Genomic DNA, 16,999 nt, shown 5'->3' on the forward strand with positions numbered 1-16,999 from the left:
TTTGATGAAGGAGCGGTTTGAGCAAGAAGGAAAAACTTGTGAGTCTTTTTGAAACGGCTACCGGACTTGGATATAATCTTGTTTTAAAAAGAAGTCGGATCTAGGTATTTTTTCGAAAGACTTTCGATCTACATTCATCAAGCATCATGGCATACAAAGAGCATATAAAAAAAACAGAAAGAAGACCACGCACACGGCGGCCGCTCGTACCTGCATCTAGCGTGCTAGTGTTTCTCTTGCCTCCAGCCGGCGCCGTCGGCGGTCTACCTCGTCTCCTGTGGTCTTAGAACCATGGAGGCGCAATGGATCCCGGCTCTTGCCGGCGGGAGGGCTCCATTTTTTTTATGTTTTTATTTTATTTTTGTTAGGGTTTGTGTCCCGCTCAGAGATGCCAGACGGCGACTCTCTGTAGAGAATAAGGTCCTCATAAGGTCCTCCCTACCTAGCCCCTGTTTCGGTGGTGTTTCTAGCATCGTCAGAGGATGTGTGGAGGTTTATCTCCGACGAATCTCGTGGGATTCGGTCGGCATTCGTCTTCGGTGGATCCACGTGGATCTGGTCTTCGTTCATCTGTGTTTGTGTGCCTACAGGTTAGATTTTTTCGTTGTACGCTTCTCTTCATCGACAACGGTTGTTGTTCCGGTGCGCTGGTCATATGGGCCTTAGCACGATGACTTCTCGGTTGTCTACTATAATAAGGCTTGTCCGACTTTGATGAGGGAGGGCGATGACAGTGGCGCGCCTTCGGCTCGCTCCAATGCTTGTAGTCGATGCTAGGTGGCCTGCGGACCTAGTTGTATTTTTTACTTCTGGTGTTCTTTGTACTAACTTAACAGTTGATGAATAGATCGAAAAAAATTCGCAAAAAAACATAAGAAAAAAAATTGCATCGTGTGTAGACCACCTAGCGACAATTACAAGCCCTGGAGCGAGCCGAATGCACAACATCGTCATCGCCCTGCATCACCAGAGTCGGGCAAAACTTCTTGTAGTAAACAGTCGTGGAGTCATCATGTTAAGACCTCAAAGAACCAGCACACCAGAACAGCAACCGTCGCCGACGAAGAGAAGCATACGTCAAAAGGATCAAACTTGTACACATGCATTGTTCTAGTGGAATAAAAAGTAGGCTTCTCTACAACAATAGTATGTGGGCCAAGGAGGCACAAGAAGAGGCACAGAAGAAACTAAGTGCAGCAGTGAAAGTGCAACTAATCCTCGGGTGCTTTGGTAATTAATAGCAACATATACATCATTGATTTAATATTCATTGCAAATAGATTTCAGAAAAAAAATCAATGGTTGGTATGGTAAGGACTAATGGATATGGACCCTTCAAAATGTCAAGGACAAGAATTGGCTACTCGAAGACTCTACATTTTTTGTTTAGTGATCCAAGATCACATTGAGTCCCTTAAGAAAGCCAATATTATGAAAAAGTGACGAGTTATTGTTGATGAGGTTGTTGCTTAAGTGCTTAGTGATATTACAAAAACCCTCAGTCACTTTCTCAAAACACATCTGTCCATACCCTATTTTTCCCTATCTCGGTCTCACTGAAACTATACCATCCGGACCCACCAAGATAACCAGTACCATTGCCACTGCCAAACCCTAGCAATTCGGTTTGACCAAAAAGGATCTCGGTCCCACCGAGATGGCTTGACCAGGTTTCTGTGATGACATTGTTTCACTTTGGAATCACCGAGTTGAACCAATCAGAATTTCCGAGACTGAGTCCTGCCCTAGCCATTGCACTTTGGTCCCACCGAAAAGCCTAACGTTCATATCTTTTACACTAATCGGTCTCATCGAGTTTTACATTCGGTCTCACCAATTTGGGTGAAAAGTGTGTAATGGTTGGATTTTGGGTGAAGGCTATTTATACCCCCTACACTCCCCACTTACTCTCTAAGACAGCCATCAGAACGAAACACAATTTCCACCATTCGTTTTCTAAGAGAGAACCGCCTACTCAATTGTGTGCAAGCAAGGAAGACACCAGAAGAATCAAGGTACGTTTTGAACGAAAGTTCAATGCCAATGGATTTGAGTGGGGAGAAGATCAATACACCAAGATGAAGTTTATTCCTCAATAAGAGAAGTATGATCCTACTTCCTTCAAGAGGGCACAAGCTCAAGACGATCTTCCACCACAAGACCACAAGCTAAAAGGCAAGGATAAGCTTCAAGAAGAGATTGACTCATTTGAAGAACCACCTCAAGCTTCGGTTAAGTGGGTTCCTAGGGCCCCATCAAGTTCTACTTCATCAAGTGATATCACAACTCCAAGGATTCCCATCAAATTGATGTGGGTCCCAAAGAATAAGAACTAGAGAGTTTTTTAGGGTGACTCTGCCGACAAAAGTCACTCATATTCACTTATGGCAAGGACTCGTGCAACCAACTTTATCAGCATGCACTAGTTCATGGAGTCACAAACCCTCTTGTTGGTCAAACAAGGGACAAGGTACTCAATGCATTCATGGATGTCATCATATGTGCACTTCACTCTATGTATATGGATATCCTTGTTTGTTCCTTGGGGGACTAACCCATGTAGGTATTGAAAGTGCAAAACTCCAAGGATTGCTCCCAACTCTTGATGGTCTACATCAACATTGAGCATTCACATCTATACTATCCACATGAAGTCATCATCCACTACAAAAAATACACTTCCGTGATGATACGTGTTTGTCATAGTAGGTCATGTTTTCTGTCATGTATGTACATCCATGATGATTTTATGACAGAATCAAGATAGTCATACTTGTGTTGTCGTAGAAGTGTTCCATGACAATACCAAAATTATCATCACGAAAATGTTCACTTCCATGACGATAAATGATGCATCATGGAAGTGCTTTCGTCAAGGGTAACCGACATGCGGCATCCACTGTAACGGGTCGCCATTAAGCTATCGGGTCCGGTCTTTGATCCGATAACCCGTTAACAGCCCGGACCAATGGTGATTTTCCACGTGTAAAATTCTCATTGGCCGAAGGAAACACGTGTCAGCTCGTCATTGGGTTAGATAGGCGCCTATGATATGTCGACACGTGCGAAGGCCCAACACTGGCCCATTTAGCTTACAAAGGCCGGCCCATTTGATTTGGTCAAAAGTTAGCGGGCTGAACCATGAAAAGCTTGTTAATGGTCTGTTCGCATATAGCCCATTTTACGGCCCGGTAACTCACGACCCATTAGGGCTCATCATCAACACAACTACTTTGAGTGTCTATGCATGTGTTGTCTTGCAAATCTTCTTGGGGCGGAGTAGAATCTGTAGAGGCCCTCCGTTTGGAAGGAACACATTTATCCACTTCCTTGCTAATTTCCTTCTGCTTTATTGATTTTGCATTGTCAAGTAAAACTGGCAAGAAAAAGCAATAAAATTCACTCTTCAGAACTCATTCATGCATGATACTAACAAACACAACCTTGATGTAAGGCAAACACATCATACAAGGATGGATTATGTATGAAAACAGGACGACATGTCATATTCACAACTATTTGTGTAAACTAAGCAGAAGTAATTTAGTCGAATTACAAGCAATACAAGTGAGACATTGTATGCAACATGCAAGACAATATCACACTGCCAACCTAGAGAAAGCACCTGGGATGCCAATTTCACCGGAAGACTGCCATCAGTCCCTGCCTTTTTTTTCCTTCCTATTTCTTAATGGTATTGCCTTGTCAAGTCAAACCCAAAAGAAAAATGAATAAAAATCCACTTTTCAGAACTCATTGATGCAGGATGCTGACGAGCACTACTTTAATGTAAGGCGACTGCATGAGAGGATGATTGAATGTGTAAGAGAAAAGCACAGCGTTGCATATTCATAGCTATGATGTGTGATACGTCTCCAGCGTATCTATAATTTATGAAGTATTCATGCTATTATATTATCTGTTTTGGATGTTTAATGGGCTTTATTATACACTTTTATATTATTTTTGGGACTAACCTATTAACCGGAGGCCCAGCCCAAATTGAAGTTTTCTTGCCTATTTCAGTGTTTCGCAGAAAAGGAGTATCAAACGGAGTCCAAACGGAATGAAACCTTCAGGAGAGTTATTTTTGGAACGGAAGCAATCCATGAGACTTGGAGTAGACGTTAGGGAAGCAACGAGGAAGCCACGAGGCAGGAAGGCGCGCCCTACCCCCCTAGGCGCGCCCCCACCCTCGTGGGCCCCTCGTGGCTCCCCTGACCAACTTCTTTCGCCTATATATGTCCATATACCCCGAAAACATCGAGGAGCACAATAGATGGGGAGTTCCGCCGCCGCAAGCCTTTGTAGCCACCAAAAACCAATCGGGACCCTGTTCCGGCACCCTGCCGGAGAGGGGATCCATCACCGGTGGCCATCTTCATCATCCCGGCGCTCTCCATGACGAGGAGGGAGTAGTTCACCCTCGGGGCTGAGGGTATGTATTAGTAGCTATGTGTTTGATCTCTCTCTCTCTTTCTCTCTCCCGTGTTCTTGATTTGGCACGATCTTGATGTATTGCGAGCTTGGCTATTATAGTTGGATCATATGATATTTCTCCCCCTCTACTCTCTTGTAATGGATTGAGTTTTCCCTTTGAAGTTATCTTTTCGGATTGAGTCTTTAAGGATTTGAGAACAGTTGATGTATGTCTTGCATGTGCTTATCTGTGGTGAAATGGGATATCACATGATCCACTTGATGTATGTTTTGGTGATCAACTTGCGAGTTCCGTGACCTCGTGAACTTATGCATAGGGGTTGGCACACGTTTTCGTCTTGACTCTTCGGTAGAAACTTTGGGGCACTCTTTGAAGTACTTTGTGTTGGTTGAATAGATGAATCTGAGATTGTGTGATGCATACCGTATAATCATACCCACCGATACTTGAGGTGACATTGGAGTATCTAGGTGACATTAGGGTTTTGGTTGATTTGTGTCTTAATGTGTTATTCTAGTACGAACTCTATGATAGATCGAACGGAGAGAATAGCTTCGTGTTATTTTACTACAGACTCTTGAATAGATCGAGAAGAAAGGATAACTTTGAGGTGGTTTCGTACCCTACAATAATCTCTTCGTTTGTTCTCCGCTATTAGTGACTTTGGAGTGACTCTTTGTTGCATGTTGAGGGATATTTATATGATCCAGTTATGTTATTATTGTTGAGAGAACTTGCACTAGTGAAAGTATGAACCTTAGGCCTTGTTTCGAAGCATTGCAAAACCGTTTGCGCTCACTTTTATTATTAGTCACCTTGCTGTTTTTATAATTTCAGATTACAAAAACCTATATCTACCATCCATATTGCACTTGTATCACCATCTCTTCGCCGAACTAGTGCACCTATACAATTTACCATTGTATTGGGTGTGTTGGGGACACATGAGACTCTTTGTTATTTGGTTGCAGGGTTGTTTGAGAGAGACCATTTTCGTCCTATGCCTCCCACGGATTGATAAACCTTAGGTCATCCACTTGAGGGAAATTTGCTACTGTCCTAAAAACCTTTGCACTTGGAGCCCCAACAACGTCTACAAGAAGAAGGTTGCGTAGTAGACATCAAGCTCTTTTCTGGCGCCGTTGCCGGGGAGGTGAGTGCTTGAAGGTATATCTTTAGATCTTGCAATCGAATCTTTTAGTTTCTTGTTTTATCACTAATTTAGTCTATAAAAGAAAATTACAAAAAAATGGAATTGATTTTGCCTCATACGCTTCATCTTTTTAATATCTTTCGTGAGAATGATGGAAAGGAAAATTATGCTCAAGTGCTAGAAGAAGAAGTCTATAAAATGTTTGGCACTAAATCCTTGAATGATGAGCATGATTACAATATTGTTTGTATGAAATCTTTGAATATCCATAGTACTAATGATGATTGCACTAGTCATGATGAAAATGTCTCTTATAAGCATGTCAATTTTTGTGGAGTGCATAGAGTTTGCAAGTACACACCAAATAGAGAAGATAGATTTTGCAAGAGGCATAAGTATTTATAAACTAAATGGTTGCAAGAGAGGCTAGAAGTTTGTGCTGAAAATGTAAAATTTCTTTGCCATCCTTGTGAACTTTGCAATGAACGTATCATTTAAATACCCAATGAAAATTGTTTCATGATCAAACCGTGTCCAAAAATTGTGATGACTTGATTTCCCCTGCACATCATAATGAACTTAGTTTGCTTACGGGTTATGAAGAAATAAAATGTTTAACTAAAGATATGCTAGAATTTGTCCTTGATAAAGTTCTTGATTTTGATCTAGAAGAAATTTTTTATGTATTGTGCGGTGAATTGCATTGAAAATCGGTATATTGCCAATTACATAAAGAAAAGAAAGCAAATAGAAGATGAAGGGAATACTAATGAAAGGGAAGGGACTTCCCAATATCCTCCTATTATTTCTTGTGATGAATCAGGTAACGAGGAGGAGCTTTCTATTCAACCAATCTCATTAATAAGAAGCTCAAAAAGGAGGGTTAAACCCACACATGATGTGAAGAAGAAAAAGAAAAGATGGAGAAGCAAAGGTAGAAAGGTATCCCTTCCAAATTATGTTGCTCCTATTACTCATTGTGATGATGATAATTGCTATACTATTGGTGCTATCCATACTATTAATGATGAGAGTGATTATGTTTATGATATGAAAAGGCCCAAGCTTAGGGATGCTATGTTTGATGAGAATGACATATTTGAGAATATATTTGCTGAAATTAATGTTTGTCCCAAGCTTGGGGATGCTATGTTCAATGAAGATGATATTTTTAGCCTCCCAAGTTTTGATGTGCAAATTTATTATGATGATAGCATGCCTCCTATTTATGATGGTTATATTGATGAAAGTGGGTTTTGGAAGAGTGTCAACTTTAGGAAGTACTGATCCACTATTTTGGAGGGTGTTGAATCTTATAATATTTATGAAAGTTGATTTGGAGAGTTCATGACTTTATTTAGTGATGAATCCGCTATCTTGGAAGAGGTTTCAATTGATTATGATGAGAACAAAGTTGCTACTTATGATGATTATTGTGATGAAATTTATTCTATAAAAAGTAGTGATGGTTATATTTATAAAACTTGTTATGATTATGATTACCCTTTTTCTGAACATTACTCTTTTAATGTGGAAACAATTTATAGTATTCGAGTCTCTTATGATACTCCCACTATTCCGAATGAGAAGAATTTTTCGTATGTGGAGAGTACTAAAATGTCTATGCTTGTAGATCATGAAAAGAATGCATTATGTGATGCTTATATTGTTGAATTCATTCATGATGCTACTGAAAATTATTATCAAGTTTCCTCTCTATGGGTTGAAAATCTTGAAGTTATGCTTGTTTTGCCTTCCTATGCTAGTTGATTATTGTTTCCATAAGTTGTTTGCTCAAAAAATCCCTATGCATAGGAAGTGGGTTAGTATTAAATGTGTTTGTCATATTCTCCATGATGCTCTCTTTATGTTTCAATTCTTATCCTTTTATGTGAGCATCATTGAAATCATCATGCCTAGCTAGGGGCGTTAAACGATAGCGCTTGTTGGGAGGCAACCCAATTTTATTTTTATACTTTGCTTTTGCTCATGTTTAGTAATAAATAATTCATCTAGCCTCTGTTTAGATGTGGTTGTATGTTTTAATTAGTGTTTGTGCCAAGTAGAACCTTTGGGAAGACTTGGGTGAAGTCTATGCTATCTTGCTGTAAAAACCAGTAACTTTTGCGCTCACGAGATTAGATGACATGTTTTACTGGGTTGATTCTTTTTGTAGATGATATAATAGACAAATTCCTCAGGTCCACCAATTTATTTCAGAATTTTTGGAGTTCCAAAAGTATACGTTTGATACAGATTACTACAGACTGTTCTGTTTTTGACAGATTCTGTTTTCTATGTGTTGTTTGCTTATTTTGATGAATCTATGAGTAGTATCGGAGGGTATGAACCATAGAGAAGTTGGAATAAAGTATATATTACACCAATATGAATTTATAACGAGTTCACAACAGTACCTAGGTGGTGATTTATTTTTCTTATACTAACGGAGCTTACGAGTTTTGTGTTGAGTTTTGTGTTGTGAAGTTTTCAAGTTTTGGGTAAAGATTCGATGGAATATGGAATAAGGGATGGCAAGAGCCTAAGATTGGGTATGACCAAGGCACCCCAAGGTAATATTCAAGTACAACCAAGAGCCTAAGCTTGGGGATGCCCCAGAAGGCATCCCCTCTTTCGTCTTCGTTCATCGTTAACTTTACTTGGAGCTATATTTTTTCACCACATGATATGTGTTTTGCTTGGAGCATCATTTTCTTTTAGTATTTTCTTGATGTTATTTATAATAATGTTTTGCATATCTATTTTCAATAAAAATGTCAAGGGTAGCCTTTACCATGCTTATTTTGCAAGTATACATGTTGTTGTTTCAAAACAGAAAGTTTACCGCAGTTGCGAAAATTCCCTAGAAAAGTCAGAGAATGATATAATATTGAAACTTTTTGAATATTGAGCTCTGATAAATATTATATAGTGTAGTATTTTTCTCATAATTTTTGGAGTTAGGGAAGTATGATGAAGCTTGCATTCTTTACAGACTTACTGTTTTGGCAGATTGCTGTTATGTTTGCATTGTTTGCATATGCTTGCTTGTTTAATGATTCTATTTGAGGATAGGAGTATTAAATATGAAGAGAAATTTAGTATGCAATGTTGAATAATAATTTTAGTGATTTGTTACAGTAGAAAATTATAAGGTTTTTGCATTGGTTTATACTAACTTATCTCACGAGTTCTTGTTGAGTTTTGTGTGGATGAAGTTTTTTGTGATTTAGGAAAACCGTGATATGAGAGGAATTAAGGAGACACAAAAGCTCAAGCTTGGGGATGCCCAAGGCACCCAAGATAATATTCTAAGAAGTCTCAAGCATCCAAGCTTGGGGATGCCCCGGTAGGCATCCCACCTTTCTTCTTCAACAATTATCAGTTAATATCGGTTGAACCTAAGTTTTTGCTTCTTCACATGATGTGTGCTATCCTTGAAATGTAATTTTGTTTTGTTTTGCTTGCTGCTTGAATAAAATACATTATATCTGAAATTCTTAAATTAGAGAGAGTCTTCACATAGTTAAATAATTGTTTGACTACTCATTGACCTTCACTTATATCTTTTTGGAGTAGTTTTTCATTTACTTGTGTGCTTCACTTATATCCTATGAGTAAATGGTTGAATTAGTTGAATATCATAAATATGAAATTATATATGTTTCATATGCTTATCCCATGGGGAGTAATGACTTCACATATAAGAAGTAGAGGTGGTAAATTTATTGAATGTTAGCAAACATTGTATTAGTCACTTGAACAATTCATGAAAGAATATTGAAGGAAGAGAGATTTCACATATAAATGTACTATCTTGGACATCTTTTGTAATTGTGAGCACTCATTAAAATATGACATGCTAAAAGGTTGATGTTGGACAAGGAAGACAACGTAATGGGTTATGTTTTCCTATATCCGAAAAGTTATATTGTCATGGATCATCCAACATGCTGAGCTTGCCTTTCTCCCTCGTGCTAGCCAAATTCTTTGCACTACGTGGAGATACTACTTGTGCTTCCGAATATCCCTTAAACTAGTTTTGCCACGAGAGTCCACCATACCTACCTATGGATTGAGTAAGATCCTTCAAGTAAGTTGTCATCGGTGCATGCAATAAAATTTGCTCTTTAAATATGTATGATCTATTAGTGCGAAAAAAATAAGCTTGATACGAACTTGTGATAGGGAAGAAATAAAAGCGACGGACTGCATAATAAAGGTCTCTATCACAAGAGGCAATATAAAGTGACATTCTTTTGCATTAAGATTTTGTGCATCCAACCATAAAAGCGCATGACAACCTCTGCTTCCCTCTGCGAAGGGCCTATCTTTTACTTTTACCTTCTACCCTTATACAAGAGTCACGGTGATCACCACCTTTCCTTTTTACACTTTTTCCTTTGGCAAGCACTTTGTGTTAGAGTGATCTGGATTTATATATATATCCACTTGGATGTAGGTGTTCAGAAATTATTATTGTTGACATTACCCTTGAAGTAAAAGGTTGGGAGGCGAAACTATAAGCCCCTACCTTTCTTTGTGTTTGATTAAGACTTTGAACCCATAAATATCACGTGAGTGTTAGAATTTGTGAAATATTAAATGATAGTTGAGTATTTGGAGTTTGCTAAATCAAATCTATGACATAGACCCTTCTTGAAAATAAGATGAATTGCAATTGTTTGATGACTGATAATGAAGTTTGCTAGTTTTCAAGAAAGTTTATGGTCTATCCTTTAACATGTGAATAGCTTGTTACTTGATCATGAAAAGTTTTATGAGATGAGCTACTATTATGACATATATTCATGCTAGAAAAGGTGACTGAAATTATCATTGATCAAACTTGTGCACCTGCTAGCATTCACACTTCATAAATTCTTTCTTTTATCATTTACCTACTTGAGGATGAGCATGAATTAAGCTTGGCGATGCTGATACGTCTTCAACGTATCTATAATTTATGAAGTATTCATGCTATTATATTATCTGTTTTGGATGTTTAATGGGCTTTATTATACACTTTTATATTATTTTTGGGACTAACCTATTAACCGGAGGCCCAGCCCAAATTAAAGTTTTCTTGCCTATTTCAGTGTTTGGCAGAAAAGGAATATCAAACGGGGTCTAAACAGAATGAGACCTTTGGGAGAGTTATTTTTGGAACGGAAGCAATCCAGGAGACTTGGAGTAGACGTCAGGGAAGCAACAAGGAAGCCACGAGGCAAGGAGGCGCGCCCTACCCCTTGGGCGCGCCCCCACCCTCGTGGGCCCCTCGTGGCTCCCCTGACCGACTTCTTTCGCCTATATATGTCCATATACCCCGAAAACATTGAGGAGCACAATAGATCAGGATTTCCGCCGCCACAAGCCTCTGTAGCCACCAAAAACCAATCGGGACCCTGTTCCGGCACCCTGCCGGAGGGGGGATCCATCATCGGTGGCCATCTTCATCATCCCGTCGCTCTCCATGACGAGGAGGGAGTAGTTCACCCTCGGGGCTGAGGGTATGTACCAGTAGCTATGTGTTTGATCTCTCTCTCCCGTGTTCTTGATTTGGCACGATCTTGATGTATTGCGAGCTTTGCTATTATAGTTGGATCATATGATGTTTCTCCCCCTCTACTCTCTTGTAATGGATTGAGTTTTCCCTTTGAAGTTATCTTTTCGGATTGAGTCTTTAAGGATTTGGGAACACTTGATGTATGTCTTGCATGTGCTTATCTGTGGTGATAATGGGGTATCACGTGATCCACTTGATGTATGTTTTGGTGATCAACTTGCGAGTTTCGTGACCTCGTGAACTTATGCATAGGGGTTGGCACACATTTTCGTCTTGACTCTTCGGTAGAAACTTTGGGGCACTATTTGAAGTACTTTGTGTTGGTTGAATAGATGAATCTGAGATTGTGTGATGCATATCGTATAATCATACCCACCGATACTTGAGGTGACATTGGAGTATCTAGGTGACATTAGGGTTTTGGTTGATTTGTGTCTTAATGTTTATTCTAGTACGAACTCTATGATAGATCAAACGGAAAGAATAGCTTCGTGTTATTTTACTACAGACTCTTGAATAGATCGAGAAGAAAGGATAACTTTGAGATGGTTTCATAACCTACAATAATCTCTTCGTTTGTTCTCCGCTATTAGTGACTTTGGAGTGACTCTTTGTTTCATGATGAGGGATAGTTATATGATCCAGTTATGTTATTATTGTTGAGAGAACTTGCACTAGTGAAAGTATGAACCTTAGGCCTTGTTTCGAAGCATTGCAATACCGTTTACGCTCACTTTTATTATTAGTTACCTTGCTGTTTTTATAAATTCATATTACAAAAACCTATATCTACCATCCATATTGTACTTGTATCACCATCTCTTCGCCGAACTAGTGCACCTATACAATTTACCATTGTATTGGGTGTGTTGGGGACACAAGAGACTCTTTGCTATTTGGTTGCAGGGTTGTTTGAGAGAGACCATATTCATCCTACGCCTCCCACGGATTAATAAACCTTAGGTCATCCACTTGAGGGAAATTTGCTACTATCCTACAAACCTCTGCACTTGGAGGCCCAAGAACGTCTACAAGAAGAAGGTTGTGTAGTAGACATCAAGCTCTTTTCTGGCGTCGTTGCCGGGGAGGTGAGTGCTTGAAGGTATATCTTTAGATCTTGCAATCGAATCTTTCAGTTTCTTGTTTTATCACTAATTTAGTCTATAAAAGAAAATTACAAAAAATGGAATTGAGTTTGCCTCATACGCTTCATCTTTTTAGTATCTTTCGTGAGAATGATGGAAAGGAAAATTGTGCTCAAGTGCTAGAAGAAGAAGTCTATAAAATGTTTGGCACTAAATCCTTGAATGATGAGCATGATTGCAATGTTGTTAGTACGAACTCTTTGAATATCCATAGTACTAATGATGATTGCACTAGTCATGATGAAAATGTCTCTTATAAGCATGTCAATTTTTGTGGAGTGCATAGAGTTTGCAAGTACACACCAAATAGAGAAGATATATTTTGCAAGAGGCATAAGTATTTAGAAACTAAATGGTTGCAAGAGAGGCTAGAAGTTTGTGCTGAAAATTTAAAATTTCTTTGCCATCCTTGTGAACTTTGCAATGAACGTGATCATTTAAATACCCAATGCAAATTGTTTCATGATCGAACCGTGTCCAAAAATTGTGATGACTTGATTTCCCTTGCACATCATAATGAACTTAGTTTGCTTACGGGTTATGAAGAAATAAAACGTTTAACTAAAGATATGCTAGAATTTGTCCTTGATAAAGTTCTTGATTTTGATCTAGAAGAAATTTTTATGTATTGTGCGGTGAATTGCATGGAAAATCCTTATATTGCCAATTACATAAAGAAAAGAAAGCAAATAGAAGATGAAGAGAATACTAATGAAAGGGAAGAGACTTCCCAATATCCTCCTATTATTTCTTATGATGAATCAGGTAACGAGGAGAAGCTTTCTATTCAACCAATCTCATTAATAAGAAGCTCAAAAAGGAGGGTTAAACCCACACATGATGTGAAGAAGAAAAAGAAAAGATGGAGAAGCAAAGGTAGAAAGGTATCGCTCCCAAATGATGTTGCTCCTATTACTCATTGTGATGATGATAATTGCTATACTATTGGTGCTATCCATACTATTAATGATGAGAGTGATTATGCTTATGATATGAAAAGGCCCAAGCTTGGGGATGCTATGTTTGATGAGAATGACATATTTGAGAATATATTTGCTGAAATTAATGTTTGTCCCAAGCTTGGGATGCTATGTTCAATGAACATGATATTTTTAGCCTCCCAAGTTTTGATGTGCAAATTTATTATGATGATAGAATGCCTCCTATTTATGATGGTTATATTGATGAAAGTGGGTTTGGAAGAGTGTCAACTTTAGGAAGTAATGATCCACTATTTTGGAGGGTGTTGAATCTTATAATATTTATGAAAGTGGATTTGGAGAGGTCATGACTTTATTTAGTGATGAATCCGCTATCTTGGAAGAGGTTTCAATTGATTATGATGAGAACAAAGTTGCTACTTATGATGATTATTGTGATGAAACTTACGCTATAAAAAGTAGTGATGATTACATTTATAAAACTTGTCACGATTATGATTACCTTTTTTCTGAACATTACTCTTTTAATGTGGAAACAATCTATAGTATTCGAGTCTCTTATGATACTCCCACTATTCCGAATGAGAAGAATTTTGCTTATGTGGAGAGTAATAAAATTTCTATGCTTATAGATCATGAAAAGAATGCTTTATGTGATGGTTATATTGTTGAATTCATTCATGATGCTACTGAAAATTATTATGAGGGAGGAACATATGCTTGTAGGAATTGCAATAATATCAAGTTTCCTCTCTATGCATTGAAAATCTTGAAGTTATGCTTGTTTTGCCTTCCTACTAGATCATAAAGGCGCGCGTTGCTGCCCTCGTCCATTTTAACAAAGGGAGATGTAAATACTTCGCAAAACTCAGGTGGTATAAATATTTCAAGTAACATTGAAGAATCCAAAATGTTGGCATATCTAACGACATCAAATATCAACATGTCTAACACAATGGAGAGGAGGATGTTAGTATATTATTATGAAATGAAAATACAATCACACGTAAATGATTATTGTTCCTTCTATTCATCTAGATATGTTGCGTGTAAGCAATGAATTATTTTGAGATTTGGTTCTTGTATCAAGGAACTCGGTATGAACTGTAGCAATGTAGAAAAATTTACGTGATGCTAGAAACATAAGGGTTAATCATTCCACTATACATTTTATTTTGATCAGCTCCGGTGGTTGGAGGCTCCATCTAGTAGTTGGAATGTGTATTTAGTTATTTATATTCAACTTGTGTTCTGCCGGATCCTGCAACGTAGCTCATTGTTAGTTACCAAGGATGTTAAATGTTAGAAAAATCATATAACGGAGTGTGCTGCTCCGCAGCCATTGACTCGAGCATTGAAGCACATGTTATGCACCAAATAAAAAGATTGGGGAATCCATATCAGCGGAACAAGCAGAAAGCAACGAAATTGTTGAACATCAGATGAATTGTACAGAAATAGAAACCTCAAATAACATCTAATTTTATTCACGAATGACGAATGGACGTGACTGCCCTGACCAACTCCGCGATAGGGGATCTTAGTGGAAGGGGAGCAGAGGATAACTTTATACTTGTATGAACTGTTGCTTGGCCAACTTGACAGGGATGTTCCGCACCTTGGGTTAGAGTTTACCTTGTTGATGTGGAACATCATTGTCGTCGTCGTCTTCTAGATCCCGCTATCAATCCAACGTCTCAACGCAGCAGGCCATTGAATCGTTGCGATCGCTGGTGATCTCACAGGTCGCGGAGAACGGGAGATGGGAGGAGTTGTAGGAGGCGATCAATGGAGAGGTTTAGAGATGGGGGAGGCACCACGTCCACCCATCCATCTTCCCTTCGTAGTATGCCGACGGAGTCGAGCGGCGAGGGATGGGAAACGATGATGGTTTTTGAATTGTACAGATATATATAAGTCTGTCTGCTTTATTTTTTGAGGGAAAAGTTTGTCTGCTTTTCTTTTTTGAGATAAAAAAGTTTGTCTGCTCGAGTGTGCACGCAAGTACGAGATCTGGACCGTGCGGTTCACAGCATGTCGGCCTATTAACCACAGAGCATGCAAGTCGGTCGCCGGAGCAGCAGCCCAAGAGACGTTTGGTCGGCCCATAACGAGCAGTCTGGCGCAAAAATGGGCCCAAGCACGTGAAGTGGGAGCGATTAAGAATGTTTAGCTAGCAGATCTGAAGCGTTGAGTCCACAAATCGGACGGTTTAGAGTGTCAAATCGTTGTGGAAGGCCCTAGCTGGCTCAGTTTTACTGTTTCTCAATGCTAGTTGATTATTGTTCCCATAAGTTGTTTGCTCAAAAAATTCATATGGTGGGTTAGGCTTAAATGTGTTAGTCATATTCTCCATGATGTTCTCTTTATGTTTCAACCGCCGACCCCAACCGCCGCCGCTCCCGACCCCAACCGCCCCCGACCCCAACCGCCGCCACTCCCGACCCCCATCGCCCTCGCCACCCCGCCGTGCTGGTCCACCACCCGCCATCCTGCGATCCGCTGCGCCCCCTACAACCACCGCCCCGATTCCCTCGCTGCCCTCGCCGCCCTGCGGCCTCTCACTCCACCGCCCCGACGCCCTCACCGCCACGACGCCCCGACAACAAGGCGCCCCACCGCCTCGACAACCAGGGGCCACACCATCCGGACGCCCTAGCCGCCCCAACACCCTGCCGCCTCGGTGCCCCGCCGACCCACTCCGGTGAGCTCCCCCCTGTTTCTTTTTTCTTTTTTTCTACTGCTAGTAATTATGTTAGTTAGTACTATTAGTAAGCGGTTTAGTTCAGGAGCAGTCCAATAGCCAGCCGCTTCTATGATTCTGTCCACGCACACACATGACAGAGTAAACGATGATATTGGTAACTGAATGTGTAGCTGCTATTCAGATTCATTGTGAAATCCCCAACTGAATGTGTATCTGCTTTTCACATTACGAGAGAAATAGTTGTAAATGACATTGAGTGAGGGTCTGCTTAATTTCATTAGCAGGAAAAAAAGAATTGTCTTTCAATGGTAGGCAATAGAGCATCTCTTGATTTATCGTTGAATTGTAAGTTATAGACACCCGGTTAAGCTTGCACATCTTTTTTCTATGGATTTCACAGAGCAAGATTCGATGCATATATAACTTGATTACATTTATTAGGAGGGAGTTTTTTTCAAGTGAATCATGGTGTTATCATGTTGTAGTATTCTCCCTCTATTTTGTAATTTTCTTAATCTTTTGAGATATTGTTGCTATTGTGAAATTTGTATTGCTGTGAACCAATTGGCTTGACTATTAGGGTGCAAAAAAAATTGAACACCCAATGTTGATTTTCTAGATCCCCCACTTTTGTTAGTTTGCTTAGTTTGATTTTCTAGGTTAGTTAGGTTAGTTCTAGGTTAGTTAGGTTAGTTCTAGGTTAGTTAGGTTAGTTTCTAGGTTACTTTGTAGGTCAGTTCTTGAAAAAAATTATTAGGAGAAGAAAAGAAGAAGAAGAATAAGAAGGGGAGGGGGAGGAGAAGAAGAAAAAGGGGAGGCGAAGAAGAAGAAGAAGAGGAGGAGGAGGAGGAGGAGGAGGAGAAAAGGGGCATGAGAAGAAAAGAAGAAGAAGAAGAGGAGGAGGAGAAGAAGATCGTCGGTCCCCGACACACCGACCCCCGACACGACACCCTGAGACCGCCTTGACACCCCGACACAACACTACCGACACCCCGACCCCCAACACCACCGACACCCCAACACCATCGACACCCTGACACGACACC

This window comes from Triticum aestivum, chromosome 4B (assembly GCF_018294505.1).
Source record: "Triticum aestivum cultivar Chinese Spring chromosome 4B, IWGSC CS RefSeq v2.1, whole genome shotgun sequence".
NCBI lineage: Eukaryota > Viridiplantae > Streptophyta > Magnoliopsida > Poales > Poaceae > Triticum > Triticum aestivum.